Source organism: Scyliorhinus torazame, chromosome 5 (genome assembly GCF_047496885.1).
Source record: "Scyliorhinus torazame isolate Kashiwa2021f chromosome 5, sScyTor2.1, whole genome shotgun sequence".
NCBI lineage: Eukaryota > Metazoa > Chordata > Chondrichthyes > Carcharhiniformes > Scyliorhinidae > Scyliorhinus > Scyliorhinus torazame.
In genome coordinates this window covers 116,793,709-116,817,784 of record NC_092711.1, presented here as the reverse complement: position 1 = coordinate 116,817,784, position 24,076 = coordinate 116,793,709, and the positions used below count along the sequence as shown (strand labels likewise).

Below are 24,076 nucleotides of genomic sequence, written 5' to 3'. Positions count from 1 at the left end.
GGATCGGTGGGGTTACTGGATTATGGGGATAGGGTGGAGGCATGGGTTTGAGTGGGGGGCTCTTTCCAAGGGCTAGTGCAGGCTTAATGGGCCGAATAATCTCCTTTTGCACTGTTAGTTGTATCATTCAGTCGAATTTTCTATCTCACATTCTCATCCGATTGCTCTGTCTGGTGGTAATTCCGTGACGGTAGCACAGTGGTTAGCACTGTTGCTTCACAGTACCTGGGTCCCCAGTTCAATTCCCATTTGGGTTACTGTCTACGCAGAGTCTGCACATTCTCCCCATGTCTGCGTGGGTTACCTCCCACAAGTCCTGAAAGACGAGCTTGTCAGGTGAATTGGACATTCTGAATTCTCCCTCTTGTGTACCCGCTCAGGCGCCAGAATATGGCGACTAGGAGATTTTCACAGTAACTTCATTGTAGTGCTAATGTAAGCCTACTTGTGACAATAATAAAGATTATTATGTGTGTGGGTATTTTAAGGAGCAGGTAGAATTTCCTTGGTTCTAACTGTTGTCCCCTCATATATTCCATCTGTTTTATGTGTCTGGAGTCTGAGTTCTTCCAGCCCATCTCCAAATCTCCTTCCTGTCTCGGGTAGATGGGTCGAGGTAGCTTGGTGTTGTGATTAGTGTTGTTCTATTGTCTGTCTGTCTCCAGCAGGTATAGTTGTCTATCGATAATGACTGTGCTGCTACCCTTGTCTTCTGGTCTTAAGAACATATCCGTGTTGCATCCAAGCTCCCAGATTGTCTGTCTTTCTCTCCAGGTAAGATTCTGTTTGTCCCTTGTATTTCACTGTGACAGGGCAGAGACCTGATTGAAGGGATTCATAGAATTTACAGTGCAGAAGGAGGCCATTCAGCCCATCAAGTCTGCAACACCCCGAGAAAGAGCAGCATACCCAAGCCCAAACTTCCACCCAATTTCCGTAACCCAGTTAACCCTACCCCACGTTTTTGGACACTAAGGGAAATTTAACATGGCCAATCTACCTGACCTGCACATTTTTGGACTGTGGGAGGAAACTCAAGCAGACACTGGGAGAACGTGCTGACTCCACACGGTGACCCAAGTCGGGAATCTAACCTGAGCCCCTGGAGCTGTGAAGCAACTGTGCTAACCACTGTGCTGCCCTTGGGAGGCCTGGAAAAGATGGGCAATGATTTGGGAGGTGACAACATGTTCAAAAAGTTGAGAGGAGAGGGAGGTTGAAGATGGGGCAAAACTTTGTAAGGATGGCAGGATCAAGGGTTTGTTTTATTGAGGAGGGGGTGATGATGGCAGATTTGAAGGACAGAAGGACAGTACTTGAAGAGAGAGAAATGTTGACAATATCCATGGACACAGGGTAATTGGCTGATCAGTAGCTCAGTGGGAATAGGGTCGATGGAGCAGGAGCTGGGTCTCATGGACAAGATGAGCTCTGAGAGGGCATGAGGGGAGAGAAACTAGAGAAAGATGTGGGTTCAGGGCTCGGGAAAGGATGACATTTAGAGACAGTTTGGTCTGGTGGGCTCGTGGAAGGGAGGGAAGCAGCAGATGCAGCCAATTGGATTTACTCAATCTCAGTCACAAAGAAGCTCCACAAGCTCCTCACATGTCTTGTTGGAGGTGAGGATGGAAGAGACAGGGGAGAGCGAGAGAACTTCAAAAGGATCTAACCTGTGTCAGAGATATTAAAAAGTTTCAACACACTGCGTATTTCACACAAATCTGATTTATTAGACTTTTAGCAGAATTTTGGCCCCTGTAAATGGGCTGGAGTTTGTTATCAGCAGAAAGAGACCCAAATGAACATGGTTCAGTCCTGAATGTGAGTAACAGCAAAATCCAATCACTATGGTTACTTGTGGCCTCGTTGGTGTCTCAGCAGGTGGGATGAAGTGGTGAATCCCTTCCCACACTTGGAGCATGCGAATGGCTTCTCCCCAGTGTGAATTCGCTGGTGCTTCCGCAGGTCGGATGACTGAGTGAATCCCTTCCCACACTGGGCGCAGGTGAATGGTCTCTCCCCAGTGTGAATTCGCTGATGTACAGTGAGGTAAGATGAGTGTCTGAACCCAGTCCCGCAGTGAGAGCACCTGAACGGTCTCTCCTCAGTGTGAACACGTTGATGGCTCATCAGATCCCCAGAACGTTTATAGCACTTCCCGCAGTCTGGACATTGAAACAGTCTCTCACCAGTGTGAACTTGCTGGTGTCTCAGCAGGTCGGATAATTGAGTGAATCCCTTGCCACACTCGGAGCACGTGAATGGTCTCTCCCCAGTGTGAACGCGTCGATGAGTTTCCAGCTGGGATGGGGAAGTGAATCCTTTGCCACAGTCTGCACATTTCCACGGTTTCCCTTCAGTGTGACTGCATTTGTGGCTTCGGAGGCCTGATGATCGACTGAATCCTCGTCCACACACACAACACGTGTACGGTTTCTCCCCACTTTGAACGATGCTTTTTCCTTCCATGTTCAAAATCTGCTGATATTCAGGATATGATAAATTGAGGGCTCTGTCAGATCCTGATGTGATGCTTGGTTTGAGTTCCCGGATTTTGAAGCCTCCCCTTCGAACACCCTGTGAAACTGATTGAAAACAGAAAATAGGGAGTGAGAGAGAACCCACAAAAATACAAAGGCAGGTTGTGAAATTGAGCTGAATTATTCTGGTCATTTGTGGGACCGGCACTGGGAAGAAGTGACCATGAAAACTGCCGGATTGTCACAAAAACCCAACTGGCGTCTTTGGGAGGAGAGAGAAAGAGGTGAAGAGGGATTTTGTATATCTACAAGACATATTAAGAGAGTAGTAGGCAAAGCAAATTCGATCTTGAGCTTCATAAACAGTAATATTGATACTGAAACTATGCTTCTGGTGGCACAGTGATTAGCACTGCTGCCTCACAGCGCCAGGGACCCGGGTTCAATTCCGGCCTTGGTGACTGTCTCTGTGGAGTTTGCACTTTCTTCCCGTGTCTGTGTGGGTTTCCACCCGGTGCTCCGGTTTCCTCCAACAGTCCAAAGAAGAGCAGGTTAGGTGGATTGGCCTTGATAAATTGCCCCTTAGTGTCCAGGGATGTGCAGGTTCGGTGGGGCTATGGGGTTACAGGGACAGGGTTGGGGTGTGGGCCTAGGCAGGGTGCCCTTTCAGAGAATCAGTGCAGATGTGATGGGCCGAATGGCCTCCTTCTGCTCTGTAAGATCAGCCCCACATTGGCTGGATCTACGGGTTAGTATGGAGAGAGGGCAGCGTCCATTACGGAGGTTGGATGTGGGACTATTCGCAGATGAGGAAGTCTGTGGGCGGGTGAGCAAGTCGATCTGGAAATAAACGATACAGGGGAAGTTTCGGCAGCAGCGGTGTGGGAAGCTCTGAAGGCAGTGGTTAGAGGGAATTCATTTTGATACAGGCCCATAGAGAAAAGGTGGAACGAGCAGAGAGGGATAAGTTGGTTAGGGAGATACTCCAGGTGGATAGGATTTATGCGGAAGCCCCGGACGGGGGGTTATTGAAGGAGCGGTGGAGGTTACAGATGGAGTTTGGGCTGTTATCTACAGGGAAACCGGTGGAACAACTGAGAAAGGCAAGGGGAGCGGTGTATGAGTTTGGGGAAAAGGCCAACAGAATGTTAGCGCACCAGCTGAGGAAAAGGGAGGCGGCCAGGGAGATAGGGAGAGTAAAGAACAGAGGTGGGAATGTGGCCCTGGACCCAGTGGCGGTGAATGAGGTGTTTAAGGACTTTTATAGCAAGTTTATACGAGTCAGAACCCCGGCTGGGGTGGAGGGGATGAGGCAGTTCTTGGGTCAGTTGAGGTTCCCTAGGGTTGATGAGGATCTGGTGGAAGGGCTGGGAGCCCCAATTGAAATTGAGGACATAATGGAGGGGCTGGAGGTCATGCAGTCGGGCAAGGCCTGAGGGCCTGACGGCTACCCAGTGGAATTCTACATGAAGTTCTCGGAGATATTGGGCCCACTGCTGGTGAGGGCATTTAATGAGGCAAGGGAGAGGGGAGTCCTTCCCCCAACAATGTCGCAGGCCTCGATCTCATTGATTCTGAAACGGGAGAAGGACCCTGAGCTATGCGGGTCATACAGACCAATCTCTCTATTGAATGTGGACGCCAACCTGCTGGCTAAGATATTGGCCACAAGGATAGAAGACTGTGTCCCGGGGGTGGTAGGGGAAGACCAGACGGGATTTGTAACAGGCTAGGTACTCACGGCTAATGTTAGAAGGCTCTTAAACGTTATCATGATGCCCTCAGAGGGAGAAGGCCTTTGATCGGCTGGAGTGGAATTGTGGGAGGAAACTGGAGCACCCGGAGGAAACCGCGCAGACACGGAGAAGGTGCAGACTCCGCACAGACAGTGACCCAAGCTGGGAATCGAACTTGGGTCCCTGGCGCTGTGAGCAATAGTCCTAACCACTGCGCTACCGAGCTATCATGGACTCAATGAGCCGAATGCCCTTTTTTGTGTCAGCTGACTCTAACTTTTTTGTGTAATCTCACCTTGCAATTTAACCCTAGAGGTTCAGATATCACTCAGGTAAATCTGTGCTACACTCCCTCCGAGGCCATTCTATCCTTTCTCGGGTTTGTTGCCCAGAACTGAACACAGTTCTCCAGGTTTGGTCTAACCAGGGTTTGTGAATCTTGGGGCTTTTCCAGTCACATTGAGACCTGAAATTTTCCCTCACAGACAGAACAGACAAACCTTTTACCTTCCACACCCAGATGCTGCTGATATTCAGGTTCTGGTGAATCGAGTGACTCTGTCAGATGTGACGTTTGGTTTGCGTTTCCCGTCTGTTAAACCTCCACTTCCAGTATCCTGTAAATTTACAGAAACCTCACTGTCAGTTTAGGATAGAAATTCACAACATTCTCTCCTCGCCAACTTTGATGAAATGTATTCCTGGAGGTTTGATCACATGACCTGCCCCCATCTTCCAGCCATTAATCGGTCAACACATCCATCCTTGTGACACACTGCCGTCCTCGGCCATTTGGAAGCAAAAGGACTCAAGAAATCTTTTTTACTGTCCTAATGATTTCCCAGACATGAATCTCATCAAGGTAGAAGGTAAAATTTGAATTCATTGAAAGTATACTGATGACCATGAAACCATTGCTGATTGTTGTAAAGACCCATCTGGTTCACTCATGTCCTTCAGTGAAGGAAATCTTCTATCCTTACCTGGTCTGGCCTACATGTGATTCCAGATCCAGTCAGCTGGTTGACTCTTAAAATTCTCTCTGAGATATACTCAGTTCAAGGGCAATTAGGGATGGGTCAAATAGTTTGAGCTTTTAAAGTTGGAGTGTTAACCGGTGGGAAAACTGAGGAAATCCCTTTGCACACGTGAAGTGTGAGAGTGATCTCCCTCTGAACTGCACATTAGATTAACTAATGACTAACTCATATTTATTCTCTTCCAATGGAAACATCTTCCACTTGTCGATCATGTCAAACCTTTTTATAATCTTAAAGGATCAGGCCACCCTTCATTCCTTTTTCCAGAGAAAAGGTTTACACCCTGTCCAATCCCTCTTGCCGGGTATAACCTGCCAGTTCAGGCATAATTTAAATATCTTTTCCTGCATCTTCTCCAGTTCTCGATCCATTTTACAATATAGAGACTTTAACTAATCTGAGCAGCAAACTCACAATTGCCCCCAAATGCCTGTATGTTGCAGTATTTTAATAATTTTACTATTAGCTGAATATAAGATGGGACAGAAGAAGCAGATCCAACGAGTCTGTAACACTGTCGAGCATCTACAAACTTGCCTCTTCCCCTTACTGCTAAACAGTTGACTTTTTCCACTCTTAACCTGTCAGTTATGGCATTAAGAATAATGTGTCAGAGAAAGACTGGATTTTAGCTCGGTGACACTAGGCCAGACTAAATTAGTGCACAGGATTGTTGAGCTAATGTATCCATATCATAAAATGGTTCTGGAAGGACTGGGGAAGATACAGGGAAAGTGTACCAGAATGATGCCTGAACGAGGTTACAGCCAGCAAGAAATGCAGAGGCTCGATGAGCCATATGGTTTCCACCCTCTTCCATTTCTTGTGTTATGAACATCACTGTAAATCATTTCCATGCAGACACAACAGATGCAACAACCACCAGTTAATCGCCATCCTTCCCATAATCCAGGATTCCAAACACACTTTCCAGGTGACAGTGATTTACTTGTATTTCTTGCTATCCAGTATTGTGTATTCACTGCTCACGATTTGGTCTCCCCGACACTGAGGAGATTAAATCTGGATTGGTGACTGTGGAACATCACCATTCAGTCTGCAAGCATAATCCTGAGCTTCTGACCATTTAATATTTTAATTCCCCGCCCCATTCCCACTCTGTCCTCGGCCTCCTGCACTGCTCCAATAAAGCTCAAAGGAAACTCGAGGAACAGAACCTCATCCTTGATCAGGCAATTTCTGACCTTCCAGACACAACATTCATTTCAGTAATTTCAGATTATAATCATCACACCTATATTTTTAGACAGTTGGTGCTGGTAACGGTTCTGCTGTTGCCATTTATACCTCACCTGGACCTGTCTTTTATTTCTTCTCTTGTCCTAATAGTTTATTTACTTATCTCATTGTCTCCCAGTTTTGTCTTGCACCATTATCCCCCTTGTCAGTTAATCACTTCAGCCTCACATCCTCCCAAACTGCCCCCTCTGAAATGGCCCAGCAAGCCACTCAGTTCAAGGGCAATTAGGGGTGGGCAGCAAATGACGGCTCAGCCAGCGACACCCACATCCGAAGAACAAATAAAGGAAAGTCGGCAGTTACAAAGGCAAATGCAATGTTCGCATTCATTTCAAGAGAGCTACAATACAAGATGAAGTGGGATGAGAAACATATCAGCCATGATCGAACGGCAGAGCAAACTCGAAAACTCGATGGGCTGATAGGCTTAATTCTGCTTCTCTATCTTTTTTTTTAATGAGGGGATTCTCATAGAAACATTTGTTAAAAAATTGTTGGAAGCCATCCCAGACCTGGATACAGATCAATTGATTCTTGGAGGAGACTTCAATTGTGTTCTGGATCCTAAATGGACTGATGCAAGCTGATTCAACCACAACAAAAACATGAAAAAGGAATGAAACCTGACGGACCACCTGGCATCGACCCAGGCACCAGAAACGACAACAGCAAACCCAGCAAAAGTTTTTTAAAAACTGTTCCCATCAGTAGATTGTAAAAGGATTACGGGACACAGATTTAAGATTGTGAACAAGATCTACAGGGGAGATAGGAGGTAGACATTTTATACAGTGAGCGATAATGATATGGAACTCAATGCTTACACACAATGGTCGATAATCTCTGGGTCCTGATAACTCGAATGGTGCTGTCAGAATTTGATGTGAGGGTTAGTTGTGAGTTTCCTGCCTGCGTATCCCTTTCTAAGCCCCTGTGAAAGAAGTTTACAAAGGCATCACTGTCAGTCCAGAAATGAAATTCAGGAAAGTTAAACATTTCTCCTGGTTTGAGTTTGCTGTGTGTAAATCCTCCCCTACTAATCCCTTGTAAAAGGAGTTTCCAAAATTAATCACTATCAGTCCAGGATATACATTCACTACATTCTCCCCTCCTGCTCCCTGGTCCAGGATGACCGCTTATGCCCCCCGTTGCACACTGACCCTCTTGTCATCAGCAGTCCCTCAATTTGAGGGTAACTTCTACTCAGGGTTGTGAATTTCTACTAGGGGTCTTCATGTGGCTGAACAGAGCCGCAGAGCTTTGGACACGTGGGACAGAATGTCTAATAAGACAGTGAAATCCGGAGAGCAGGATTTGCTTCCTTTTCCTTCCATTTCTGCCGCCACTTTGCATCATCAATAAGACATTGGGACTCAAAGACTAATCCAGTTTGATGGACAGGTTGTCTCCATTCTGAACAATGGGAACAAGCTCCTCCCACTCATTGAAACATCGCCCCGACAAAGATGACAAACGCGCATGCGCCCTGATGCACATCCAATAAAAATGGCGGCCGTTAAACCGAGCATAACATGAGAAGCTGCAACCCCGTTCGTTTCGAACTGGATCCCGGAAGCTCTTTTCCGAGGATTGCAGTTTGCAACAGCTTTACACAATGTTTCCACCCACTCCCGCGATCTCTCGCTCCCTCCATATTGTTCAACGCCCCTTACCAATTTTGGATCTGAAGACGCAGCACTTCTCCGTCGCCATTACCCACACTGCGCATGCTTCAATAACAGCGGGGCCCGCCCCTCATTCACTCCTATTGGTTGGAGGACCAGCTGCTCTCGTCGTCCTGCAGTCCCGCCCCCCTCTTCCTATTGGTTCGGAGCTGCCGTCAATCACCCGGGCATTGTGACGGTTCCAGAAGGTGACTGTGGCCACAAGCTCAGGCTGACTCGCTGATTGTCCAATAATAACAGTGAGAGTCTCAGTGGGACAATCAGACAATAATAATGGAGATGGGGCCCAGAGGAGAAACAGCAAAGGATTCACTCACTTTGAGAGTGACAAACACAGTGTCTGTTCCCATAATAAGAGTCAGGCTGCAGTGTGTGAGTGAATATATCATTGGATCCAATGTAGAATCATGAATCCCTACAGTGCAGAAGGAGGCCATTCGGCCCATCGAATCTGCACCGACCCTATGAAATATCACCCGACCTGGGCCAATCTAGGGCGGCATGGTAGCACAGTGGGTAGCACTGTTGCTTCCCAGATCCAGGGTCCCAGATAATAACTCTGTCACTGTTATTATTAGACAATAACCTGCCTGAAATGAAAATTCTTATTGTCACAAGCAGGCTTCAAATGAAGTTACTGTGAAAAGCCCCTAGTCGCCACATTCCGGCGCCTGTTCGGGGAGGCTGGTACGGGAATGCCTGTTAACAGTAACAGGCCTGTTACTGTTATTATTACACAATAACCTGCCTGTCATTCCAATTCTGGTGTGTGTTACTCTGTCACTGTTATCATTATACAATAATAGGAGGGCAAGATGCAAGGTAGCAATGATAATTTGATGTTTCTGTGTTATAGTCAGTGTCACTCGGAGGTGTGTGATAAAATAGGAATGGAAACATCATGACGTGCACGTGTGACTGACTCCACCTGATTCAGAGCTGTTCTCCCCAAGGTGAGAGCAATGAGGACATGGGGAACTCCAGAGATTTCTGGTATCTGAGGTGCATCAGTCGAGGAACTGAAATCATTCTAGTGGTTCTCGATTTACACAGTCACACAGGAAATATATATGACAGCTAAAACCAAAGTTTCAATCTTCTCTTTGAGACACATTGTGATTGAAAAGATCAAATGTTAAAACATCAGGAAAGGAAAATTCGGACTGTCGCAAAGGGCATCATTGCTACCTTAGAGCACCATGGACCCTGGTTCAATTCTGGCCTTGGGTGACTGTCTGTGTGGAGTTTGCACTTTCTCCCAGTGTCTGCATGGGTTTCCGACCACCATTCAAAGATTTGCAGCTTAGCTGGATTGGCCATGAGCAATTTCCCCTTAGTGTCCAAAAATGTGTTGGTTAGGTGGGGTTACAGGGATAGGGTGGGGGATTGGGCCTCGGTATAGTGCAAACTCAATGGGCCGAATGGCCTCCTTTTGCACTGTAGAGATTCTATGAGTGAACTGTTGAATTCATCTGATTCACCAGAACACTGCCAATTCACCCTCTACAAGTGTAACTGCCTTTGAAAGTTACTGTAAATCTGCTTCCAGCAGCCTGTCAGTGTGAATTCCAGATCATATAACATCACTGTGTAAAAACAATTTTCCTCATCACCCCCTTGGGTTCTGTTGTCAAATATCTTAAATTTCTGTGTCGTCTGGTTACAAACCCTCCTGCTCTTGGGAAACAGTTTCTCCCCATCGACACTATCACAAATCCTTCCTCATTTTAAACACCTCTATTAAATCTCCCCTTCACTTTCCCTGATCTCAGAGGGCCAATCCTGGTTTCTCCTGACGGAGTCACAGGGACTTGAAACGTTAACTCTGTTTCTCTCAGTACCGATGCTGCCAGAACTGCTGAGTTTTTCCACCATTTACTGGTTTTCTCCTTCTTTCTTTCTTTAATCAATGACAATCCCTTCATGAAATTCAACACCTCTATTAAATTGGAACATACACACACGAAGAGAGACATACAGAGGAAAGGAGAGGCAGAAGAACTGTGAGAAAAACTGAGATTTTAAACAACAGAAAGATGAGGTGGCGAGAAATAAAAGTTGAGAAATAGAGGAAACAAGTAACACCGAAAGAATTATATAAAATATAAGGGAGAAAGTGATCAGTTTCCAGCTACAGAGAGCAGAGGGAACTCAGTGACTGATTCACAGACGCAGCCGCTTCTGTCCGGGAATGGAGACTCTGAACAGAAATAACCGGCTCATTTGTAAATGTCACCACAATGTGATCTGTGTGACTCTGCCCTGACTCGGTGGACAGATATAGGCCGCACTGACAGATGTTCTCACCAGATTGTGGTCCTTGTATTTATTTTCTGCTCAGAAGTGAGATGTGCGGTTTGGAACCGGCAGCAGAGAAACAGGAAGTTGTGTTACCTGAGAATGAAACAGCAGGCATCAGTTTCATGTTATCACCATGAACAGTCTTCCTGCCTGTGAGGGTGACCTCACTCTAACAGCATCAAGAACACCCACACAGATTGCTGCCGGTCTCAGCATTACATTCACCTCCATTCCCATTTTAAACATCAAAATATGAGGTTATTTAGATTTTTTACATATTCACTGAGATGGACTGAGGATTATAACTGGGAGAATTAAGGGCACATTATACAAAATTAAATTTTCCCCGAAGAGGGTTATTAGAAAATAGGAGTTTTAAAGTTAGTCAGGGCCAATCAGTGAGAGAAAGAAAGTGGGAAATAGAGAGAGAAAGGATTGAGTCTCCATAAATGAGATGTTGGAGGAGAGGTTCAGTGTGTTTGGTGCTTCTTCAGAGAGAGAAATTAAGTTTAGGCGCTCTGTGAAATAGAAAGGTTAAAGGAGTGAGTGTCTGAGAGAAAGATAGAGAGAGGTGGGAGGTGTGTGAAATGAGTGTGTGAGAGAGCGGAGAGAGGTTAGGTGAGAATCTGAGAGAGAAGAGAATGAGAGACAGGAAAGCAGGTTCACATACCCGAGGATCACTGAGAATGATCAGAATAAGGAGACTACCCAGAAAACGGCCAATAGGAATCTTCAGCTGAACACATCACTTATTCTTAAAGGGACAGTCGGGGCTCTGACACTGTTCAGCTCCCAGTTAAAGGGGCAGAGACAGCTTCGCCCTTTTCTCTGTTGTGTTTCTGATTGTTAAAGGCTGGTAGGGGTGAGGTTTATTTAAAAGGACAGAATGTGGGAAGCACACATCAATAAAATTGGGAATTCTTGGACACACACTGGAGCTCCTTCTTTATCCAGGAATGAAACTGTTGTCTAATTGTCCCAGCAGTTAACAGCTGCTATTTTAATGCAGACTTCAACCAATCTATGTTAAGTAGGTTTCTATTCAATTAATTCATTGTGACTGTCACACAAACACATTTTCAGTCTGGAACCAGCTGCTTTACATTCAATCAGGAACATTAGTTTTACACCAATCTCAGATTTGACAGCACATTTCCAACATTCTTCCTGACTCTAAACACAGTTGTAAAGGAGCTTCTGTTCCGTGTCTAGGAGCTCTGAGATATGGAAGAGAGCAGCTGGGACACATTTCTTCGACGCCTCAAGATTAACCCACACGGGTACTTTGCTGTCAGTGAAGAGACCAAAGTGTTGTTTGTCCCTCTCAGTGTGACCCTGAAAGACTGCGTCCAGGCTGAAGTTCTGTTCCTGACGTATGATCCTCCCCCAGATTGTCCTTTCTGAGCTGCAGGCAGGTGATGTTCAACATTCAGGTGGGAAAGACAAAAATCTGCAACAACGTTTCAAACACATTTATTCAGAATAATAAACCTCATCAGCAGATTAAGACTGTCAGAGTGAACATTATTCAGTCCTGTACATGATTAACAGCATCAATAAGGGGATAATCTAAACCTTGTGGTTGCTTGTGAACTCGCTGGTGTGTTAACAGGTGGGATGAGTGAGTGAACCCCTTTCCACAGACATTACAGTTGAATGGCCGCTCTCCAGTGTGAACTCGATGGTGTTTCAGAAGATAAGATAAATGAGAAAATTCCTTCCCACATATGGAGCAAGTGAACGGCCTCTCCCCACTGTGAACTCTCTGGTGTGTCAGCAGGTTGGATGACTGACTGAATCCCTTCCCACACACAGAGCAGGTGAATGGCCTCTCCCCAGTGTGAACTCGCTGGTGATTCAATAGGTTGGATGAACGAGTGAATCCCTTCCCACACACTGAGCAAGTGAACGGCCTCTCCTCACTGTGAACCTGCTAATGTGTCAGAAGGTTGTATGAACGTGAATCCCTTCCCACATTCAGAGCAGGTGAACGGTCTATCCCCTGTATGAAGTTGCTGGTGTATCAGAAGGTTGGATGAATTAATGAATCCTTTCCCACAGTCAGAGCAGGTGAATGGTCTCTCCCCAGTGTGAGCATATTGGTGTGTTAGTAAATCCTTTTTGTTTTTAAAGCTCTTCTCACAGTCAGGACAGTTAAAATGTTTGTTATCAGAGTGAACAAGTTGATGTGTCTGCAGGTGGGATGACTGAATGAATCCTTTCCCACACAAGGAGCAGGAGAACGGTCTCTCCCCAGTGTGAATACGTTGATGTGTCAGCAGATCCTTATTACATTTAAAACTCTTCTCACAGTCAGGACATGTAAACGGTCTCTTATCAGTGTGAACAAGCTGATGAGTAACAATGTGGGATGACCGAGTGAATCCCTTCCCACACACAGGGCAGGTGAATGGCCTCTCCTCAGTGTGAACTCGCTGGTGTGTCAGAAGGTTGTATGAATGGGTGAATCCCTTCCCACAAATGGAGCAGATGAACGGTCTCTCCCCGGTGTGACTGCGATGATGAACTTCCAGTTGTGATGGTAACTGAATCCCTTCCCACAGTCCGCACATTTCCACAGTTTCTCCATGGTGAGGGGTCTTTATGTCTCTCCCGGTTGAAGCTTTGTCCACACACAAATAAGCGTTTAATTTCTCCCTGCAGTGAATGATGTGATACTTTTTTTGAGGCTGTGTAACTGGTTAAAACTGTCTCCATAGTCAGTGGACTGGAAAACTCTCATTGGGGGTGGGTCTCGGGTGCTTTTGCAGTCACACAGCTGAAACAGAACAAACACATCTCCTTCCAAATTCAAAGACTGAAGATATTGAGCTCTGAATGAATTGAGTGATTTCGATATGATATTTGGTTTGAGTTTTCTTTTGGCCAATTCTCCACTTCCAATATCCTGTAAAAGGAGTTTACAAAAGACATCACTGTCAGTCCAGGATAGAAATTCTGAACAGACAATTCTAGTTTCTCTGGAACATTTTTCCCTCTCTTGTTCCCCCAAAGCTGTCAATCCCCGTCCCACACACTCTCCCTCCTCCCTGGGCTGAAATCCAAACCCATCTCACCATTTCTTTCCTCCACTCCCAGTTTTCTCCCTCCCTCTCCTCTGCCTGGGTTCTCCAGCTCCTGTCTGCAGACTGACAATAAAACCAATGGGTCTTATTCGGGGGTTTGGGTTCTCACCATTGTCCCCGCTCGCGGCAAGGTTCATTCAGCCTCTGGGAGCCGCTCTCACTGCGGCTGCGCTCAGCCCGGAGCAGCACCGCGTATGCTTCGCACAGAGAGGCGACTTCCGGGGGCGGGACATTCTGACGCCTGCGCGTTCTGGCTCCTGTTCCGCGCCCGACATTCCGGGTAGCTTTATCCACCATTATTCCATTACGTTCCTCAGGGTGATAATTTGGTTCCAGCACTTTTGATACAGGTCGGTGTTTGTACGGAATGGGGCGGCCGCATCGGTGTTTTTCTCTCTGACCGGCCCCTGTTAACGGCTGTCATCTGTTTCGGGGGGCGATATGCAGCAGGGCGCTTGCGCGGCCGCCATTTTTCTCAGGTCTATCAGGGCGCATGTGCGGCCGTCCTGGACCCGGAAGCCGGAAGAGAGAATCTTGTGAATTTCTCTCCTGGACTGAGAGTAAAATTCCTTTGGAAAGAGGAGGATTTGCCACCGGGAATCTGAAACCAAACATCACATCATCCTCTGACTGAGTTACTCGAATCATCTGGACCTGAATATCATTGGGAGGTAAAATGGTTTGTCTGTTCTGTCTGAGGACAAAGATTTCAGATATCAGAGTGACTGGGAAACTTTTAATGACCATTCCAGTTTAAATTTGAGACTAAATACACCGATCACATTGGGGAAGTTAAATAATTTGCTGTTGTACTCTTTTGTATGCAGGTAAATTTTAAAATGACCGCATTAGCACACTTGGCAGCTAAACTGGGGCAAACTGCTGACCTTGTTCGTAGTGAGAGATGCTATCCCGGATTTTATTAAAGTTTGTTGTTCCTGTTGCATTTCATTCAGTTCATCGTGGCTACAAAGTAGGTATTCAGCCTAATATCAGTTTCCAGATTGTGGCCTGTAGCTTTTTAAGTTACATCAATTCAAATGTCTATCTGAATACTTTTAAATGTTTTGATGGTTTCTGCCATCATTTCAGGCAGCATGTCACAGATCCTCACCACCCTCTAAACCTCCGAGTCCTTCCCTAAATCTCTGCCCCCTTTTATCTGTATCCCTCAACCAAAGGCAATAGGACATTCCTATCCAATCTATTTCGATCCCTCAGAATTTAAAAAATATATAAATTTGAGTTTTAAAAAAATATAAATGTATATATTTTTCCAATTAAGGGGCAATTTAATTTGGCCAAGCCACCTATCCTGCACATATTTGGACTGTGGGGGTGAAACCCATACAGACGATGGGAGAATCTGCAAACTCCTTACAGACTGACCCGGGGCCAGGATCGAACCCGGGTCCCCAGCATGCAGGCACACAGCCACTGTGCCACCATGATCCCCCAGAATTTTATACATTTAGAATAATCGTTATTATTTTTTTTTTTTTTTTTTTTTTTTTTTTTTTTTTTTTTTTTTATAAATGTTTTATTGAAATTTTTTTCCCAAACAACAATTTTTCCCCTCTTACAAAGCAAACGCAACAATAACAATACAGAAATTTTAAACAATACACAAGTAACAAAACCCCTTTATCTTTGACCTAAACTAAACCCCCCCTCCCCCCCCCCCCCCCCCCCCTCCCCCTGGGTTGCTGCTGCTGGTCATCTGTCTTCCCTCTAACGTTCCCCTAGGTAGTCGAGAAATGGCTGCCACCGCCTGGTGAACCCTTGAGCCGATCCTCTCAGGGCAAACTTTATCTGCTCCAGTTTAATGAACCCCGCCATATCATTTACCCAGGCCTCCAGTCCGGGGGGTTTCGCCTCCTTCCACATGAGTAGGATCCTGCGCCGGGCTACTAGGGACGCAAAGGCCACAACGTCGGCCTCTTTCGCCTCCTGCACTCCCGGCTCTTCCGCAACTCCAAATAGAGCTAACCCCCAGCCTGGTTTGACCCGGGCCTTCACCACCCGCGAAATCACTCCCGTCACTCCCTTCCAATACCCTTCCAGTGCCGGGCATGCCCAAAACATATGTGCGTGGTTTGCCGGGCTCCCGCCACACCTCCCACATTTGTCCTCCACTCCAAAGAACCTGCTCAATCTTGCTCCCGTTATGTGTGCTCTATGTAGCACCTTAAATTGAATCAGGCTAAGCCTGGCGCATGAGGAAGAGGAATTTACCCTGCTTAGGGCATCAGCCCACATACCCTCCTCTATCTCCTCCCCTAGTTCTTCTTCCCACTTTCCTTTTAGTTCGCCCACCGACTCCTCCCCCTCTTCCCTCATCTCTCGGTAAATCTCTGACACCTTGCCCTCTCTGACCCACACCCCTGAAAGCACCCTGTCCTGTATCCCCTGTGTCGGGAGCAATGGAAATTCCCTCACCTGTTGTCTAGTAAATGCCCTCACCTGCATATATCTCAAGAAATTTCCCCGGGGCAACTTATACTTTTCCTCCAATGCTCCCAAGCTCGCAAAAGTCCCATCTATAAATAAATCTCCCACCCTCCTAATTCCCAACTGGAACCAGCTCTGAAATCCTCCATCCATTCTTCCTGGGGCGAACCTATGGTTGTTCCTGATTGGGGACCCCACCAGGGCTCCCCGCACCCCTCTCTGTCGCCTCCACTGTCCCCAGATATTCAATGTTGCCGCCACCACCGGGTTCGTGGTAAACTTTTTAGGTGAGATCGGTAGCGGCGCCGTCACCAGCGCCTCTAAACTCGTCCCTTTATAGGACTTTCTCTCCAGTCTTTCCCACGCCGCTCCCTCACCCTCCATCATCCATTTACGTATCATTGCCACATTGGCGGCCCAATAGTAATCGCCCAAGTTCGGTAGTGCCAATCCTCCTCTGTCCCTACTACGCTGAAGGAACCCCCTCCTTACTCTCGGAACTTTCCCTGCCCACACGAAGCTCGTGATGCTCCTGTCTATTTTATTAAAAAAGGTCTTAGTGATTAGTATAGGGAGACATTGAAATACAAATAAGAACCTCGGGACGACCATCATCTTAATTGCTTGCACCCTGCCCGCCAGCGATAGAGGCTGCATGTCCCACCTCTTGAAGTCCTCCTCCATTTGTTCTACCAACCGTGTCAGATTAAGTCTGTGCAAGGTTCCCCAGCTCCTAGCGATCTGAATCCCCAGGTATCGGAAGTTTCTTTCCACTTTCCTTAGAGGCAAGCCTTCTATCTCTCTACTCTGGTCCCCTGGATGTATCACAAATAATTCACTCTTCCCCATGTTTAGCCTATACCCCGAGAAATCCCCGAACCCCCTCAAAATTCGCATAACCTCTATCATTCCCCCCGCTGGGTCCGACACGTATAACAATAGGTCATCCGCATATAACGAGACTCGGTGTTCTTCTCCCCCTCTAATCACCCCTCTCCATTTCCTGGAGTCTCTCAACGCCATGGCCAGAGGTTCAATTGCCAACGCGAACAACAATGGAGACAGCGGGCATCCCTGTCTTGTTCCCCTATATAGTCGGAAATACTCCGATCTATGTCGACCTGTAACTACGCTTGCCGTTGGAGCCCCATAAAGAAGTCTAACCCAGCTAATAAACCCGTTCCCAAACCCAAACCTCCTTAACACTTCCCATAAATACTCCCACTCCACCCTATCAAATGCCTTCTCTGCGTCCATTGCCGCCACTATCTCTGCCTCCCCCTCCACTGGGGGCATCATTATCACCCCTAATAGTCGTCGCACGTTAACATTCAGTTGTCTCCCTTTTACGAACCCTGTCTGATCTTCGTGCACCACCCCCGGGACACAGTCCTCTATCCTCGATGCCAGCACCTTTGCCAACAATTTGGCGTCCACGTTCAACAATGAAATGGGTCTATAGGACCCGCACTGCAACGGATCTTTATCCCTCTTCAAAATTAACGATATCGTCGCCTCCGACATCGTCGGGGGTAGAGTCCCCCCTTTCCTGGCCTCATTGAACGTCCTCACCATCAACGGGGCCAACAAGTCCACATATTTTCTGTAATACTCCACCGGGAACCCGTCTGGTCCTGGGGCCTTCCCTGCTTGCATGCTTCCCAGTCCCTTAATAACCTCGTCCACCCCAATCGGTGCCCCCAGGCCTACCACCCCCCGCTCCTCCACTTTCGGGAACCTCAATTGGTCCAGGAACTGCCGCATCCCCTCCTCTCCCTCTGGGGGTTGAGACCTATACAGTTCCTCATAGAAGGTCTTGAACACCTCATTTATCTTTCCTGCCCTTCGCACCGTGTCTCCCCTTTCGTCTCTAATTCCTCCTATTTCCCTCGCTGCTGCCCTCTTTCGCAATTGATGAGCCAACAGGCGACTCGCCTTTTCCCCATATTCATACCTCCTCCCCTGTGCCTTCCTCCACAGTACCTCCGCCTTTCTGGTGGTCAGAAGGTCAAATTCCGTCTGGAGTCGTCTCCTCTCCCTGTACAATTCCTCCTCCGGGGTCTCTGCAAATTCCCTATCCACCCTTAAAATCTCCCCCAGTAATCTTTCCCTTTCGTTGGCCTCTGTTTTCCTTTTGTGGGCCCCAATGGAGATCAGCTCTCCTCTGACCACCGCTTTTAGTGCTTCCCATACCACTCCCACAGGGACCTCGCCGTCGTCATTGACCTCCAGGTATCTCTCAATACACCCCCGCACTCTTGCACACACTCCCTCATCCGCCATCAGTCCCACATCTAATCGCCAGAGTGTTCTCTGCTCCCTTTCCTCTCCTAATTCCAGGTCCACCCAATGTGGGGCATGATCCGAAACCGCTATGGCTGAGTACTCAGCTTCTTCCACCCTAGAGATCAACGACCTTCCCAAAACAAAAAAATCTATCCGGGAGTACACTTTATGGACATGGGAGAAGAAGGAATACTCCCTAGCCCTAGGTCTAAGAAATCGCCATGGATCCACTCCCCCCATTTGGTCCATAAACCCCTTAAGTACCTTGGCCGCTGCCGGCCTTCTTCCGGTCCTTGAGCTGGATCTATCTAGCCCCGGGTCCAGCACCGTATTAAAGTCCCCTCCTAAAATCAAGTTTCCTACCTCCAGGTCCGGTATACGCCCCAGCATCCGTCTCATAAATCCCGCATCGTCCCAGTTTGGGGCATACACGTTAACCAACACGACCTCCATTCCCTCCAGCCTGCCACTCACCATTACATATCTACCTCCGCTATCTGCTACGATGTTCTTTGCTTCAAATGCGACCTGTTTCCCCACCAAAATGGCCACCCCTCTATTCTTTGCGTCCAGTCCTGAGTGGAACACCTGTCCCACCCATCCTTTCCTTAGCCTAACTTGGTCCGCCACCTTTAGGTGCGTCTCTTGGAGCATAACCACGTCTGCCCTTAGTCCTTTCAAATGCGCGAGCACTCGGGCCCTTTTTATCGGTCCGTTCAGGCCTCTCACGTTCCACGTGATCAGCCTCACTAGGGGGCTACCTGCCCCCCTCCCGTGTCGACTAGCCATTACCTTCTCTAGGCCAGTCCCATATCCCGCCTCCGCGCTCCCGCTAATAATCGTTATTATTGTCACACGCATGCTTACATTCACACTGCAATGAAGTGACTGTGAAAATCACCTAGTAACTCTCTGGCACTTATTCGGGTACACAGAGGGAGAATTCAGAATGCCCAATTCACCTGACAAGCACGTCTTTCGGGATTTGTGGGAGGAAACCCATACAGACACTGGAGAATGCAAACTCCACACAGACAGTGTCCCAAGTGGGAATTGAATCCAGGGACCCTGGTGCTGTGAAGCAACAGTGCTAACCACTGTGCTACTGTGCCGCCCATAAAACAGTTCAGCTCAATGTTCTCAGATTAAAGAAGCTGAAGCGCCCAGAGTGGTACTTGAACCCACTGCCCTGGGATTAAGACTCCCATGCTCTACCGACTGAGCTAGCCAGGCTGCTTTTCAAAATTTCATTTTGGTCTCCCTTCAGCCTTTTTTGTTCCAAAGAAAACCGCCCCAGTTTATCCAAACTTTCCTCTGAGCAAACATTTTCAATTTCTGGCTGATGTTCGTAAATCCCCTCTGTACTGCCTTCAGTCCAAAGATGTGCAGGTTAAGTGGATTGGCCATGATAAATTGCCCTTAGTGTCCAAAATTGCCTTAGTGTTGGGTGGGGTTACTGGGTTGTGGGGATAGGGTGGAGGTGTTGACCTTGGGTGGGGTGTTCTTTCCAAGAGCCGGTGCAGACTCGATGGGCCGAATGGCCTCCTTCTGCACTGTAAGTTCTATGATCTATGATCATTGGCCGCGGCATTGAGTATAAGAATTGGCAAGTCATGTTTCAGCTGTATAGAACCTTAGTTAGGCCACACTTGGAGAAAAGTGTTCAATTCTGGCTGCCACACTACCAGAAGGATGTGGAGGCTTTAGAGAGGGTGCAGAAGAGATTTACCAGGATGTTGTTTGGTGTGGAGTGCATTAGCTATGAGGAGCGGTTGAATAAACTAGATTTGTTCTCGTTGGAACGACGGAGGTTGAGGGGCGACCTGATCGAGTTCTACAAAATTATGAGGGGCATAGACAGAGTAGATAGTCAGAGGCTTTTCCCCAGGGTAGAGAGGTCAATTACTAGGGGACATAGGTTTAAGGTGCGAGGGGCAAGGTTTAGAGGAGATGTACTGTACAGGCAAATTTTTTACACAGAGGGTAGTGGGTGCCTGGAACTCACTGCCGGAGGAGGTGGTGGAAGCAGGGACGATAGTGATATTTAAGGGGCATCTTGACAAATACATGAATAGGATGGGAAGAGAGGGATACGGACCCAGGAAGTGTAGAAGGTTTTAGTTTAGACGGGCAGCATGGTCGGCACAGGCTTGGAGGACCGAAGGGCCTGTTCCTGTGCCATAGTTTTCTTTGTTCTACTCTCTAGAGTGCAATCTTCCTGTAGACACGAATCTAGCTCTGGCCTAACTAGTCCTGTCCTGCCATTTATCATGTAATCCTTTGCCTTGTTTTCCCTCCAGCTTTCTTCCTCACTATCAAGTGTTTAATCATTTTTGTGTCACAGGTAATCTTCTTATTCATGTTCCTGCATTTATTTTCAAATCCGTGATGTAACCAGGAGTGAAGGGCCCAGTACTGATTCCTTTGAAACCGGCACTGGAAACAGCACTTTGATATTTTCCATTCTTTATGGGATGTGAGTGTCACGGGCAAACCAGCTTGGTTTCCCATTCCTAAATGTACTTAAACTGAGTGGCTTGCTAGGCAATTCGGAATTAACCACATTTCAGTGAGTTGGCCAGATCAGGTAATTCCGGTGCAGACTCATTGGGCCGAATGATCTCCTTCTGCACTGTAGATTCTATGATTAATTCCGACCTTGGGTCACTGTCTGTGTTGAGTTTGTACGTTCTTCCTGTGTCTGTGTAGATTTCCTCCAGGTGCTCTGGTTTCCTCCCACAGTCCACAGATATGCAGGTTAGATGGATTGGCTGTGTTAAATTGTCGCTGGGAGGGGTTGTGGGGATAGGGTGGGGAATTCGCCATGGTAGGATACTCTTTCATAGAATTTACAGTGCAGAAGGAGGCCATTCGGCCCATCGAGTCTGCACCGGCTCTTGGAAAGAGCACCCTACCCAAGGTCAACACCTCCACCCTATCCCCATAACCCAGTAACCCCACCCAACACTAAGGCCAATTTATCATGGCCAATCCACCTAACCTGCACATCTTTGGACTGTGGGAGGAAACCGGAGCACCCGGAGGAAACCCACGCACACATGGGGAGGATGTGCAGACTCCGCACAGACAGTGACCCAAGCCGGGAATCGAACCTGGGACCCTGGAGCTGTGAAGCAATTGTGCTATCTACAAGGCTACCGTGCTGCCCTTTCAGAGGATTGCTGCAGATCCGATGGGCTGAATGACCTCCTGCACTGAGGGGACCTCCTGCACTGAGGGGATTCTATGATTCTACATTGGATCCAATGATGTGTTCACTCACACAATGGAGCCTGACTCTTATTATGGGAACAGACACTGTGTTTGTTGCTCTCAAAGTGAGTGAATCCTTTGCTGGTTCTCCTCTGGGCCCCATCTCCACTATTATTGTCTGATTGTCCCACTGACACTCTCACTGTGATTATTGGACAATCAGCAAGTCAGCCTGAGCCTGTGGCCGCTCTCACCAGCTGGAACCGTCACAATGCCCGGGTGATCGACGGTAGCTCCAGACCAATAGAACATAGAATATTACAGTGCAGTACAGGCCCTTCGGCCCTTGGTGTTGCGCCAACCTGTGAAACCACTCTAAAGCTCTACACTATTCCCTTATCGTCCAAATGTCTATCCAATGACCATTTGAATGCCCTTAATGTTGGCGAGTCCACTACTGTTGCAGGCAGGGCATTCCACGCCCTTACTACTCTCTGAATAAAGAACCTACCTCTGACATCTGTCCTATATCTATCTCCCCTCAATTTAAAGCTATGTCCCCTCATGCAAGACATCACCATCCGAGGAAAATAGGAAGAGGAGGGGCGGGTCTGGAGGACCGACCGGGAGCGGCTGGTCCTCCAACTAATCGGAATGAATGAGGGGGGGTGGGGGCAGACTTTGATTGAAGCATGCGTAGTGTGGGTGATGGCGGAGCAGAAGGGCGTCTTTTTCAAATGCGAAATTGGTAAGAAGCGTTTAACAATATGGAGGGAGCGAGAGATCGCGGGAGTGGGCGGAAACGTTGTGTAAAGCTGTTGTAAGCCGCAAACCTCGGAAATGTTGACGGGACCCCGTTTGTACCGAGCGGGGCTGCAGCTCCTCATGCTCGGGTTAACGGCCACCATCTTTATTGGATGTGCGTCAGGGTGCATGCGCGTTTGTCATCTTTGTAGGGGCGATGTTTCAATGAGTGGAGCTTGTTCCCCATTGTTCAGGATGGAGACAACTTGTCCATCAAACTGCATTAGTCTTTGAGTCCCAATGTCTTATTGACGATGCAAAGCGGTGGCAGAGATGGAAAGAAAAGGAAGAAAACCTGCTCTCCAGATTTCACTGTCTCATTTCACTGTCTGCGTGGGTTTCCGCCGGGTGCTCTGGTTTCCTCCTACAGTCCAAAGATGTGCAGGTTCGGTGGACTGGCCATGCTAAATTGCCCTTTGTGTCGAAAGGGCAATGGGGTGACTGGGTTTGTGGGATAGGTTGGAAGTGTGGCTTGAAATGGGGTGCTCTTTCCAAGGGCCGTGCAGACTCGATGGGCTGAATGGCCTCCTTCTGCACTGTAAATACAAGATTCATTGGACATCCTGTCCCATGTGTCCAAAGCTCTGCGGCTCTGTTCAGTCACATGAAGACCCAGGGCAGAAACATCCAACCCTGAGTAGACGTCGCCCTCAAATCAGGGGACTGCTGATGACAAGAGGGTCAGTGTGCAACCGGCCGGGGGGGGGCACGAGCGGTCATCCTGGACCAGGGAGCAGGAGGGGAGAATGTTCTGAATTTCTATCCTGGACTGACTGTGATTAATTTTGGGAACTCATTTAAAGGGGATTAGTCGGGGAGGATTTACACACAGCAAACTCAATTTTATCTTTCCTGTTTATCTTTCCTGAATTTTATTTCCAGACTGACAAAGAGAACAAAGAAAAATTATAGCACAGGAACAGGCCCTTCGGCCCTCCAAGCCTGTGCCGATCCAGATCCTCTATCTAAAATTGTGGCCTATTTTCTCAGGATCTGTATCCCTCTGCTCCCTGCCCTTGTATGTATCTGTCTAGATACATCTTAAATGACGCTATCGTGCCCGCCTCTTCCACCTCTGCGGGCAATGCGTTCCAGGCACCCACCACCCTCTGCGTAAAGAACTTTCCACGCATATCTCCCTTAAACTTTTCCCCTCTCACCTTGAACTCGAAAGAACAAAGCAAGTGAACGCAGTGATGCCTTTGTAAACTTCTTTCACGGGGGCTGAGAAAGGGATTCGCAGACAGGAAACTCACAACCGATCCTCACATCAAATTCTGACAGCACCATTCGAGTTATCAGGACCTAAAGATTATCGACCTTTGTGTGTAAGCATTGAGTTCAGATCATTACCACTCACTGTGTAAAATTTCTTCCTCATATCTCCCCTGTCGGTCTTGCTCACAATCCTAAATATGTGTCCCATAATCCTTTCACAATCTGCTAATGAACAGCTTTTCTTTATCTTTTGCTGGATTTGCCGTTGTCATTTCCGGTGCCTGGGTCGCTGCCGGGTGATCCGTCCGGTTTCATTCCTTTTTCCTGTTTTTGTAGCGGTTGAATGGGCTTGGACCAGTCCATTTTAGGATCCAGTACGCAATTGATGTTTGCTCCAAGAATCAATTGTTGTGTATCCAGATATGGGATGGATCCCAACAATTGTTTTACAAATGACACATCGTCCCAGTTAGGGGCTTAGCCATTCACCAGCACCACCAATATACCCGCCAATGA

The 24,076-nt window shown here is 47.5% G+C and overlaps 2 protein-coding genes and 1 non-coding gene across 10 annotated transcripts in view; 1 reads left to right on the top strand and 2 right to left on the bottom strand.

Annotated features, from left to right (window-relative positions):
- Nucleotides 1-13,817, bottom strand: part of LOC140421704 (uncharacterized) — a 244,678-nt gene extending 230,861 nt beyond the window's left edge. For 3 of the 7 annotated variants that reach the window (XR_011947017.1, XM_072506536.1, XM_072506535.1), the window contains exons 1-3: nucleotides 8,190-8,277; nucleotides 7,341-7,447; nucleotides 4,724-4,833 (exon numbers count right to left, since the gene is read on the bottom strand). The gene's annotated coding sequence lies outside the window, so the exon portion shown is untranslated. Of the gene's footprint in view, nucleotides 1-1,709; nucleotides 2,586-4,716; nucleotides 4,834-7,340; nucleotides 7,448-8,189; nucleotides 8,646-10,508; nucleotides 10,596-11,172; nucleotides 13,411-13,579 lie in introns of those variants that run through there. The other 4 variants (XM_072506537.1, XR_011947018.1, XR_011947016.1 and 1 more) reach the window with 4 other exon arrangements.
- A 191-nt stretch (nucleotides 13,818-14,008) lies between these two features.
- Nucleotides 14,009-24,076, top strand: part of LOC140421694 (uncharacterized) — a 56,251-nt gene continuing 46,183 nt past the window's right edge. For both annotated transcript variants that reach the window (XM_072506511.1, XM_072506510.1), the window contains exon 1: nucleotides 14,009-14,259. The gene's annotated coding sequence lies outside the window, so the exon portion shown is untranslated. The remainder of the gene's footprint in view (nucleotides 14,260-24,076) is intronic.
- On the bottom strand, nucleotides 19,486-19,558 carry trnak-cuu (transfer RNA lysine (anticodon CUU)). The gene has a single exon. It is a non-coding gene; the product is annotated as a tRNA-Lys (tRNA).